Source organism: Toxotes jaculatrix, chromosome 8 (assembly GCF_017976425.1).
Source record: "Toxotes jaculatrix isolate fToxJac2 chromosome 8, fToxJac2.pri, whole genome shotgun sequence".
Lineage (NCBI taxonomy): Eukaryota > Metazoa > Chordata > Actinopteri > Toxotidae > Toxotes > Toxotes jaculatrix.
The window spans coordinates 28,114,757-28,127,484 of record NC_054401.1 but is presented as its reverse complement, the minus strand read 5'-3'; the positions used below and the strand labels follow the sequence as shown (position 1 = coordinate 28,127,484).

Sequence of the window (12,728 nt, the reverse complement as noted above, 5' to 3'; positions counted from 1 at the left end):
TGCCATATTGACTCACCCTTTTACATAGACATCGACCCGGCTCTGTAGATAACTCTGCTGTCGACTCTTACTGGAACAACTACAATCCTTCATTCATTCCAAATCAAAGAGCTAAAGTCCACTTTACATGACAAGTCAATGGTTAAAGTCAAGGTCGGTCTGAAAATCTTTTTTTTTTTCTTTCAAGAACAGTCTGTCGCTTTAATGACATCCGTTTGAGTTGAGTAACAAATCACAAGCTAACACCGTAAAAAGTTTCTCACTCTGAAAATAAAATAATGAACATAAAACAAATGATTTCATTATTTGTGTCAGAGACTTAATCAGCATGTTTCAGAGGCTTTGTGTTTCTATATTGAGCTCTGGGTCTGAGCATGTGTTATATTTGTCTTTGTGACAGCAGCAGACCAAACTTCAAGAGCTGTAAGAAACACCCAGGGCCAAAAATCAGACATGAGATCCAGGAGTTCGCTAACATGCATTCATGTCCCATTTTGATTTGAGTGGCCATTTTGAAAAGGCATTTAAAAATCATTGTGTCGTTGGGATGATAGTCATGATGACACACACAAAAACTTTCGTGTGAACTCATGTAGCCGCTAACCTGAAAGTTCACTTACACTCAATAACTACAGGTTAACAGCTTGTTGTGTGAACAGTTAACAACCACGGGCCCAGCTGTCAAGGTCAAGGCCACTGCAGCAGTGTAGCAGCGTTCCTGTGTGTGTGTGTGTGTGTAGAGATACAGTAGCTGTGTGTGAGTGAACGAGTGTCGTCTCTATCGTATCTACACGGTCACACACAAGGATTTCATTGTCTTTAAGGGATCTGATGTACTAAGAACAGATGTAGGCTTCTGCTCTCTTGGGTTCAAAGAGCAGCAAGTAGGTGTGTGTGTGTGTGTGTGTGTGTGTGTGTGTGTGTGTGTGTGTGTGTGTGTGTGTGTGTGTGTGTGTGTGTGTGTGTGTGTGTCAGGGGGTTCCACTTGGAAAGCAGATGGACCTGGTGGGTGGGTTTTGTAGGGAGGATTTAGCAGGCGTGGCCAGCTGCTAGCTGTCCTTTGATAGAGACAGTCTCACCCTCCCCCCCCTCCAAAAAAAAAAATGAAATCCCTAAAATGATCTGTGTTGGGACAAGCAAGTGCACAACAATAGACAGGGAAACAAAAACACTTATAAAAGTATATGTATTTCTGAAACCTAACAGAAATTGAAAGAGTTTAGTATAATAATCCCTGTAAATGTCATGAAACATCTTTCAGGATACGCTCGTCTTCAGCTCCCTTTTCTGTTTTAAACTTTGTTTTTAATTGTATATTTCTTATATATTATTTTAAATGCTTTTCTTTCACTTCTGTGTCAGGTGACAGGAGTGTGGGAGGGGAACTGTTCCTTCGCAATGAGAATTTATCGTGAATTTTGAATTACAAACCAAAGTCCATTTATATGCAGATAACGATGTCATTTAATGTCCCATGTCACTGAAGAAAGAGGGTCTGTGTCATTTACTGGATAATTTAAGGTGGTATGACACGGACTAAATTATCTGAAATGTTTAACTGCATATTGTGACTGGTTTTATGACTTTATTTATCCTCCTCATGTATTTAGCACCAGACTTTCTTTCCTCTTCACATCAAAAATAATTGATTGATTTAACTATGCACGTCCTCAGCCAGGCAGAGGCTTTTTTTTTTTTATATTTTTTTTTAGATCCTATCAACAATAAAGCCTGATTCCTTCCTTCTTCTCTGAGCTATTCTTGGCCTTATTGTTCCTCACTGTTCTCTAAATACACTGATTTTTGTTTTCTCCTTTGAACTATAAACCCAAACTCCAGCTATTTTATGCCCCATGCAGGTGATGCCACTGACTCTGTGAAAATAAATCAAGAAGTTTCTCTCCTTCGAATTTTAGCCTTTTATTGAAAATCACTGATCCACACCGTGGCAGTAAGAAAGGAAGGAATTTAATGAAGTGAAACTCTGGATGCTGAACTGTGGACATGCTGGGTCATTGGATGGCACTGAGCTATAATTTGACTGATACGTGCTAACAGTTTTTTTGCTCTGTAGATTTCTGTAGATACTATGAACTTTAACAAAAGACCAGAGTGGAAATCTGCTGTCCACCAACCTGCCTCTACCAACTCACCCCCCTCCCGCTCTTCATCTACCTCTTCCTCTGTTTCATTCCCTCCGCCCTCTACCATCCTCTGTTATAAGTCATCTCTTGGAACCCAAACACACAACTTTCCCTGATTCCTGACTGATCAAAGAGCTAGCACTAACAGCACTTGTGGAAACCGTAATAAGCCCCAGATGGGCAGTGGAAAAATCTACTACTGATGGTTACCGACGATTTTCTGGAGCAACGTGGTTTCAGAAACATCATGCAAATGTGAAATCTAGTTTCAGCCATTTGCAGCATGGCTTTACTCAGCAGCTTTCCTCAGCTCTGTGCATTATCTTTTAATGTTTCGAGAGGTGGCCAGAAACACAGCTATCTGAGATATACAACGTGTGGATGAACATAAGGACACCAATGCCACTGATTTCACTGTAGAAGGACAGCACAGAATGAACAGGAGGGTTTGTGAGTCAGCAGCACCTTGGGGCCTCCTGCTACATGAGCAGCAGATTCCTCTGCCTGTTGACCTACACTTTGCTTTCGCTGGGAAAGTTGTTTTAGCTTCATGCTCATGGCTCACAGCCCTAACACACCATTTCTGCTTCGCTTTCTGAACACGACAGGCTAACATGAGCTACACGAGTGACTCTGACTTGACGGGGACGAGATCAGCAGAATAACTGAGGGTGATCATGTTTGACTGTTTTCATGCCAAACATGCCAAAACTGGTTCTATCAAAGTGGATAGGAATAGAGATGAAAATCCTCCCTCTGTGTCTCACATCCAGTTGGTAGGAGCAGGGAAAATGAACACTCAGCTCCACAGCTCGCAGCCGTGCCAGTTCTCTCTGCTCTAACACAAACACTTTCTTCTTGGTTTTTTTTTTTTTTTTCTTGCCTAAGTTGTCTGAGCCAGAGTTACTGAATATGAGTCTAAAGCATGCATAGACACAATTGCACAGACACACACACACACACACATTAGACCACAGAGAGCCTACCCTAATGCTGCACATTCATGTGTTTCCTATTAGCCCGTGTCCTGGCAGCACACTCTCTCTGTTCTATTTCTCTAGAATCAGCAGTTAATCGCTGGAATCACACCATCCACCAAATTCTGCACAGACACAGGAACCCTGCGCTCCCACATTCACAGCTATACATTCAACATACAAACACTAACTCAAAAAGCATTTGATACAGTGAAACTAACCTATAGAAACAGCTCTGCTCACGCTCACTTACATGTACTCTACCCACTGACATGTGGCTCTTACAGTGTAGGTGCAAGATATGCACACATTCCTGCATGGACTGAGGTCTTCAGGTTGATGTGGCAAGGACGGCTGCCACGCTGTGCATCAGTGACCCCTTTAAAGCCGATCCCAACAAGTCTAGCAACACTCTAGTGGTTGCTAGGAGCGGTTAAAGGTTTTTGTGTTGATTCAATAATTGTGTTATTTCCTGTAAGTAGACTCAGAACAATCTGTGGAGCTACACTCGTTTCACCCACATCCATCACATTTTGAAATCAGTCCTCTAAGCTCTGATTTGTCAATCCAAAGACCTTCACTGGCCCTTGAACAAATTACTGAACATGTGGACCAGACTTTCTGCTAATAGGAATAAAATAATAAAGGACACCTGAAAGAAAGTTTTGAAAGTAGCAACAATGTAGTATTTTCTGCAGAAATTCCCCCATAACAGTCAAAGTATTCAGTGCTGTCCACATATTTGTGCTGCTGGCAGGGTTAGAAGAGGTTCTGAAATGGGAGTTGGACCGTAATGGCACATTAAGACTTTCTCTGCAAACCCAGGACACTGATTTGGAGTGACACTATGACCTATTTTAAAATCACTGCAATCTCACTTAAAGTGCAGTTAAAGCTAAATTACCACCATTCCTCAGCTTAGCTTGTGTTTTGCTGTGTGTGGAGCTGTGGCGAGGAGTAATGAGTGTATGCTGAGGGTCAGAGAATGGAAAAGCCTTCATCCACGAACTCGGAAACACACCCATTTGCTGGGGTTCGCCAGGTTCCCATTCCATAAATCCTTGTATGGGGGTATGTTTTTCTTGTCTGGGGCATGGCTGACTTCCCTCTCACTGGGGTTTATGTAAGGTGATGGAAACACTGAGAGGAGGGTGGAGGACACACATTGGCGGAGGAGAGAATTAGAATGTGACAGGGAAAGAAAAATAAAGAAGAACAAGCAGGGTCAGTGCATTTGACAGGTGAAACGTTAGTATGGAAGAGATTTAAACAGAGAGGGTAAAGCTGAGCGAGCAGACTCTGTCGTAAAGTCAGGAGCCATGAGGAGACAATGACTGGCATTTACAGGTTTCACTGTTAATGTGACCTGCTATTCTACATCAGCTGGTCTCCTGCTGGTTAAATCCATCCCATCTGAGACAACTGTCTCCATTTTGGACCTTACTGTATATGTCTGTATGTGTGTGTGGGTGTGTGTGAATTGAATGCAACATGGCAAAAATGACCCTTGCTTAAAATGCATTTAAAGCCAAACCCCCCCAAATGATTGCAGATGAGATGCAGGAGGGTTTAACTGCTGCAGGAGTGGTGTTGTACCTTTCCACTGTGTAGCACTGACGCACAAACAGGGTCTACATGGAAGAGTCATTAGATAGAAAGCTTAGTTGCAACATCATTACAAAAGTCCTGATCCGAAGTCTGCAAAGCAACATCTGGATAAGCCAGAGTCCTTTAAGAAACAGGTACTGTGGACAGATGAAGTTAAAACTGAGCTCTTTGGTCACAAGTTCCAAAGGTGTGTTTGGAGAGAAAAGGAGCAGCATGTGATGATGATGATCCCTGTAACACTCTTAAGAACAAAAAAAAAAAAAAGCAACCCATTCAGGGAAATGTTAATAAAAAAGATTAAAGCAGACAGACACTGTTGTTTGAGCCAAAATTGGTGAATTTGAGGAGGGCAGGAAAACCTCAAGAAAAGAAAGTGAGATGGGTATTTACAGCTGGAAAAACACAGGGCGTAGAGAAACAGAAACTTTTTATTGTGGGTCTAATGCAGAGAACAAATAACACTGTTTAGCTTTAGTGTTTTTGATCTTGGGAGAAGATTCCCCCTCTGGTACAGAGCTCAGCATGGGAATGCTTGTCTCTGCAGGGAAGGTGTATTCAACAGAGTGTAAATCAGCCTCAGTACTCGCAGGTTTAATGAAAGGTGTGGGCTTATGTTTCAGGCCTGAGTCCAAACAGGCTGCTGGGTCTATAGTGTGTGTTATTTGAGTAGAGCAGACAGAACGGTGTGAGTACAGAGCATGTAGAGCTGACGTCCTGTTAAGAGTCTGGGTGTGTTTTCATTCCCCTATAAGACCATGTTGACAACACAGACAGACTCAGTCGGCCGACGCCACCCCACTCCTTTCTTCACCTCCCCCCACCTGTGGTTTATCAGGAGCTTGTGTACAACACTGTCTTATTAACATGAACAAAATCCATGTCAGTGGTTAAAGCTCTCTGAGATTTTATACTAAGGTATGTATCTATGTACAAAAAGCACACCTGTGATTTTATCTTTTAAAGGTGTGCAAATTTTCACAGGTGTGCAGCTGAAATCACACCATCCAACACACCATGTTTTTTTGTTTTTTTTTCCCAGCAAGATAAAGCATCTGTGGTCATGGGGGCAGCTCTGTGACTCTGTATTCAGATCTTGAAGGGCTTTGAGATAAACCAAAGTACTGGACAGCCTGAAGCTGAGCTAGATGATCATCCTGTGGGGAACACGAATGTCTACACCAAATACTATGGCTATCATTACACTAGGTGACATGACAGTTCACTCTGAATTAAGAGCGTCAACCTTGCTTTTGCACCACAGGAAGAGTGTGAGAATTGCCAAAGTCAGTAAGGTTCATCCTCATGGAACCATAAATGCTGCAACCAAATTCTGTACCAATCCATCCAAAACAGTCAGGAGAATTTTACTGGACAGTGAAAGAATGTGACCTGACTGTGTCATTTCAGGAAAAGTCAGGGAGTCAGCAAAGTTTTGGGATTCATCCACTGGGGACTGCGGATATCTAAGCAGAATTACACGACAATCCAGCCAATATTTCTTAAGACGTTTCAGTCTGAAAACTGACTGGGGACTGATCGAGCAGAAACCAAACTGAGCGATGTACATTAGAGCCTCCACTGCAGTATACTTCTGTTCAAACGTGAAACTTGAAACTTGTGTTCACCCCCTGACTACAGACAGATTTTTATATATATATTTATATATATTTATATTTATATATATTTATATATTAGAATGAAAGAGAATGGATTCATAGAATCAGTAGAATATGAGAAACAAGCAAGTTAGTACATATGAGTCCTTTGTTTTTGTGGGTTTCTCATGTTGGTCACATTAAACATCAAGACACAAGAAAAACAACTGGTGTAAAACACCAGACAAACATCAGTAGAACAAACAGTGTATAGAAAACTATAGAATGAAATCTGAAGCACTCCATATATTATTCACATGGTTCTCTGCTGGAAACTGGCTAATTGTAACTCATGGGATGCTATGGGAGTATGTAATAGTAACACTAAGCACTGTGTACTTCTCCGCTAGCGATAGGTTTTGACAGTATTTTATCAAATCTGAATCCAGTTCTGTTTCTCTTTCACTCAGTGAAGTAACAAAACAATTTTAAAATTTTTAATGTGACAAAGAATACAACCTGATATTTAATGATCTAACTTCTCATCGTTTTAATAACAGAATCATTTTAAATATAGATTTTTGGACCAAGTATGCGCTTTGTAGTTGTTTTACTGACTTTGGTTTGTTTAAGCTTGTCCGCCATGTTTGTTGTTAACAACAGAGTCGCTGAGTTATCCTGTCTTTGTGTACATTACCAGTCTATTTATCTTTGCCATGCTTGGACTGTAGAGAGAGAGAGAGAGAGAGAGAGAGAGAGAGAGAGAGAGAGAGAGAGAGACAAAAGGAACAAACTAAACCGAGAATAAAGATTCAACAAGGAATTCACTGGCCAGAGATCTGAACAAATCTGGGTATTTTACCAACTTGGAACCAGATCTACAATAGAACCAGCTTTCAGAACCCATCCCTACTCTCCACTATTTGCACATTCTTGTAGGTTTAGAACAGAGTCACAGCTACATAAGTCTTATATTATCTCTACTTGGGCTTTTCCATAAACAAGTCTCCAACATACAGTAATATCAGTTTATGTTAAAGTAATTACATGGATATATTTTTGAATTCCTTCTGTTATAAGCTGTGCCTGACTGCATGCCTCTGGAAGGCAACTGGGGGAGAGAGAAAAGCAGTTTGGAAACTTGGCTTAATTACAAGTTAGGGTGTTTCATTTGAGGGCAGTTAGCTTTGTTCAGCCAGCTGAATGTTTGCCAAGCTTGTGGTGAAAGGCTCTATTAAATTCATCATCATTCCCACGACAGTTTCAGTAGCTGTTTCGGGGTGTTTGCAAGTAAAATCTGTGTCTCTCTGCATTTCAGGCAACTGTGCCAAGAAAAATAGTAAGAAGACCAAGTGTAAAGCCCTGCTAGCAGCCTCCCCCCCCCGGAGGCTGCAACGGGCCGCGAGCACACCCTGCAAGATTAAAGTGCTGGGCAGAGCCAACAACAACTGATAATTCTGCTGTAATCGTACCATCAGTCTGGATTTTTAAAAAAAAGAAAAAGGTTGTTTTGAAATTTCACTGTATTCTGCGCATTAAATTTACATACTCAATACTTTTTGTGTACTCAGTACAACAAGTCTGACTTGGTGGTGGTGTAAGATGATAAGATGACTGATCACAGGGTCTTGATTAATACTGATCATATTAAATTTAATGGCAAGTGTTGGTCAAACAAGTACTGTCAATAACAGTAAAGAGGATAGGATGTATCTGGAGAGTGTTCTTGCTTTTCTGACCAGCCCACAGACTTCTGGTACGGCAGATGATGATTGTGTCACAGTTCTGCTTCATCTAAATGTCACCGAACTGCATAAAGTGCTGCTGAATGTCGGTGACTTCAGAGGATCAAACTAACTGGATGTTTCAGAAGAAAGTGCTCAGAAGGTAGCTGTATCTCTGGACACCTCCAGTCTACTGACAGCGCCTGGACTACACTGTCAGTGGACTGACAGTGTGGATCTCTCTTCCCTGCTCTACATGCAAATAAACACACACATATCTTTCTGTTTGCAAAGACCAAATGTGTTGTTGCTTTTAACGATGAACACAAGCAGTTTGTGTTTTGGATGATTTCATTTACCTGTGCAGAGCAAATGAAGCTGCAACAGAGTGAAGCTCTGAATAAAGACACGTCAGAAGAGTGAAGGAGGAATGAAGGACGATCTGCTACCTTTTCTTCTTTACTAGTTAAAGATAGTGAGGTAGAAAAAATCATTTCATTCACTGAGCCACTCAAAGGCCACTAACAGCTACCAGCAGCTTTTAAGGTGGAATGTTTTCTTGCATGTTGCTCAGTACATTAGCTGACGTGCATCAATCAATACAGTTTAAATGTCAATATCACAACTTTGACCATTCCATTTGTTTTTACTGGCTCTTGTATGAGATATAATTTAATGATGACTGAATCTTCATTTTATATTATTTATATGAATTTCAACTGGATCATGTGAACTGTGAATATCCTGTTTCCTCACTTGGACAAAACAAGTGTCAGAGCCTCGTTCCTCTGACAGACTGAGTCTGTTTTTCTTAAACCAAATAGTCCAAGATGTTTGACACACTCACAGTATATCTCCATAGGCTCTTTGAAATTTTCAGAAGTTATGGACAAAGTCCTCTTACACAGAGAACGTCAGCTGAGTATTTGGTCCTTCAGTGTGGCTCAGGACATATTTATGTTCACACCCCTAAAAGAATGTTGTCTTGGGTTCATTCACACCTGTACCCAGAGCCGTTCACCTAGGATCAGATCTACTGAGATGCGTGTTAAAGCCAGGTCTGAACAGGGCCTATGACGGTACAGCTGATGGTTTATTCATCAGCGGAGCAGAGCAGTGAGGGACGCACTGGTGGGCTCAACTCGTGATCACATCTCATCTCCATATCCATTGTAGAGCACTGATGAAACGGTGCGAGAAGGGCTGATCAATGCCTTTACCATCACAGACTTATCTGTTTCCGCCTCTACATATGTCTCATTCTGCTTTCCTCCTTTCCTCCTCCCAGTGACCTATATCAGTCAATCACCTCTATACGTACATGGTATGTGGAGGTTTCACAAAGTCAAATCTAAGACCTTTCAGATTTCTTTTCAAGGCAAGGAAGTGAAATCTAAACTTCAACCATTAAAATAAAGGAAGAAAGTTAACAAGAGCAGCCTTTCTTGATGTTTTAACATAGCTAATCGATGTTGTTCTAGACCAAAGAGTGAGAGGATGGACAGACTTAGTCACGCTACATTTTATATCTTTCGACTCACACCAATTATAAGGCACAAAAGATAGTGCTGACTATAACCATTTACAACTTTGGGATTTTAAAATACACTTGTATCTTCTGCCTACTCTTCATAACATATTCTGGGGAAGAATTAAGTGCCTCTCTATGAACGTTTAAAACCTTAAAGCCTGAACAGTGCTTTAACACTGCACAGTTTGATCTCTTTGACAGGCTGTTTATATACCAAGGCTTAAACCCTCACTCAAATGAGGCTCACGATGAAGACATCAACACGCTACAGCTAGCCTAATCTCTCGCAAAATAAATCTATCAGGAAAACGATGGCGGAGAAAAGAGGTTGGTGTTACTTTAAAAACCTGTTTTCCATCCTGCGTTTTCTTTTTTATACCATGTCAGCTGCAGGACAGGTTGATGAAGGTTGGGGGGGGGGGGGGGGGGGGGGGGTGGTTGGTGTAACCGGGGATAGTAAGAAAGATCCCAAACACTCTTCTTCCATGCTGGTTGAAAACATCATGTGTCTGACAAAATGAACTTCATAGGAGTCAGATTAATCTGGAAGAAGGCCTTCACTGAACAGGTAGCAGGAAGGTGTAAATGTCAGTACACAGGGCTGAGCACAAAGGCCAGCATCAGATTGCCTTGTGGTTTCATAAGACTTTCAGAATGGCTGCTGAAGAACTTCACTAATTCTGACAAGAAGAAAACAAATAACATCATAAAATATTTATGCTGAATTGAAGACTTTGCAAATTCAAATTAAGAGATGTTAATATTTTATAAGGCCTGATAAATCTGAATGGAAGAGATTTAAGACTTTTTAAGCATCTGCAGGCACAATTAATCGCACTGAGAGCACTGGTGGAAAAACAGTATGGACTAAGCTTTCAATGAACCCCTGAACGTCATGAGCATCAGGCGGGCACTTCTACCTGTGCACAACAAATCAAATATCCAAATATGTTCATTCCCTTGAGAGCATATTTAAGCACTCAGGGGAATGAACCCTTTTGACTTTACAGTGCAACAGTTAAAAAGTTGCTTTTGGCTGAAATGCTGTCTATGAAATTTCTGTCCTCCACAGCATCCTTAAGGCATGTTCAGACAGAACTCAAAGTGAATTTTAGAACATGACTGCATACAAAGTCAATGGAAAGATGCAAGTAGACACAGATTTGCCTGGGATGGTGCAAAGTGATGCAAAGAAAGCAGAATCGGTTCTAGCTAGATAGGCCAATAACGTGACTTGGTAGGCAAAAAGGTCAACATGTCCATAACATGCCTCTGTCTGTGAGAATGTATCAAAAGCTGCTTTCCAAACAGTTAAAACAGTGTTGACTGCTACAAACATGTTGATATGACCATGGCTAAGGTGTAGATCAGTTAACTGCTTGGCAAAGGTTAGGGAATGATTGTGGTCATGGATTAAAGAAACCATTGCTGACTGCTGGAAGAAGACAGAACGCACACCTAAGTCTCTGGTGTCAAACACTTTGTGTTGAAAGTGTTTCACTGCTGTGACTTCCCTGATGAGAACAGTTTCGATTGTACAGTTCAAAAACACAATATTTCACAAGAGGTGAATGTAAATACTGGGCACAGTTGCATTCTGGGCTCCATAAAGCAAAAATGACAGTGTAGAGAGAAGGCTCCCGCTGCAGCCAAACTGCTTGGGGTTGTATGGCCAAGTGAAGAGCCAAGAGGCCAGTAGGTTAATTTTGGAGCCTTGTGGTGTCACTGGGAAACTGCAGCTACCCTTCTGTTTGGGCTTCTCGCAAGCCAGCGTGAGCTCCACATAAACACTCTGCATACATTTCATACATCACTTTCTTCTCAATTTCAGAAATATGTAATAGGTGGTTAGTTTTGAGAGGACAACTGCAAGATCAGATAGTTGTGGTGGCGTTCTGGCAGCGGTGGTGTCACTTTCCTGTGAATTACAGCTTGTGTTGAAAAGACTGGGTGTTGCCCACACTGGAACATGGTTACCGTATCTTATTCCACAGAACATTTTTTTGGAGAGCAATCATGACATTTTGAATTGTTTGGCTGTAAAGATGCTTATCGACAAGCCATTGTTCGTGCTTGAATGTGCAGAGAAACTATTCATGCAACATGCAACACAGACTGTTCATGTTTTCAAGGAGTATTTGTACATACGAAAATATAACTACAATGAAGCATTTCATATTGATTCTTGACTGACACAGTGATACTTCAAACGTGCCCCCGGGCAGAACATATTGTGCTCCAAATTCAATCAAGCTTGAACCCAGTAAACAATATGCAACAGCAGCAGCTTCATTTCCATTATAACCATTCATGGGCTTGTGAGCATGAATCCTACACTAAACAGACTGCTTGCTGTATTGAGGCCTAAACTGCGGCACTTAGGGAGAAAATCAGCTTGAACATACCATTCTATTTCTGTACATTCTCTTCTCTCTTCCTAATGGGATTATGGGTAAATAGACACAGAGAGGGCATGGCACATAAAGCAAATTTAGCTATTTAGGGTGGGGGAGTGAATGTGAGGAAGAACGACATAAATTCATGTGTATGTGTCTGCATACACTTGCACGCTACATTCAATTGATTCTTTCTGTTACAGCATCTATGTTTGTGAATATACAATATATTCTGACCCTCTAAGTCTTATAAGATATTGTCTGAAACTTAAGTTTACTTGTTTATGGGAGCTCAGCAATTCAAGAGATTTTTTTTGACATGCAAATGAGGTGATTAAATTCAGTTAAATTCTTCAGTTTGTCCATCTTTCCAACATTCATGGTCCCCAGAGGATGAGTCCTAATGTTTTTAGTGGCTGCTTGACCTTCACTTCAACACTAAAATCTCTGCTTGTACAGAAGTGACTGCAAAAACTAATCGGTGAATTGTCATGAAATGTGTGCAACACATTATTGCTCCTCAGAGGATGCACCCTCGTGAGCTCTTTGTGTAACATGGGAAAAAGTGAGGATGCAGAGATCAGGGTGGTGGATGAGTGTGTAGTGCATATGACGTTTTATGCTGGAGGTCAAAAGTTCTGTAATAAACCTGTGGGTAATGATTGCCTTTTATTAAATGTGTCACAATCTTTCCCTAATTTTAAGTGTAGTTGACCAGATATATGAGATGTTATATGATATATGATATATGCG

General features: G+C 41.1%; 1 protein-coding gene across 4 annotated transcripts in view; it reads right to left on the bottom strand.

Moving 5' to 3' along the window:
* The window catches only part of cdk14 (cyclin-dependent kinase 14), a 153,336-nt gene that overhangs the window by 4,235 nt on the left and 136,373 nt on the right, over nucleotides 1–12,728 (bottom strand). The window lies entirely within an intron of this gene.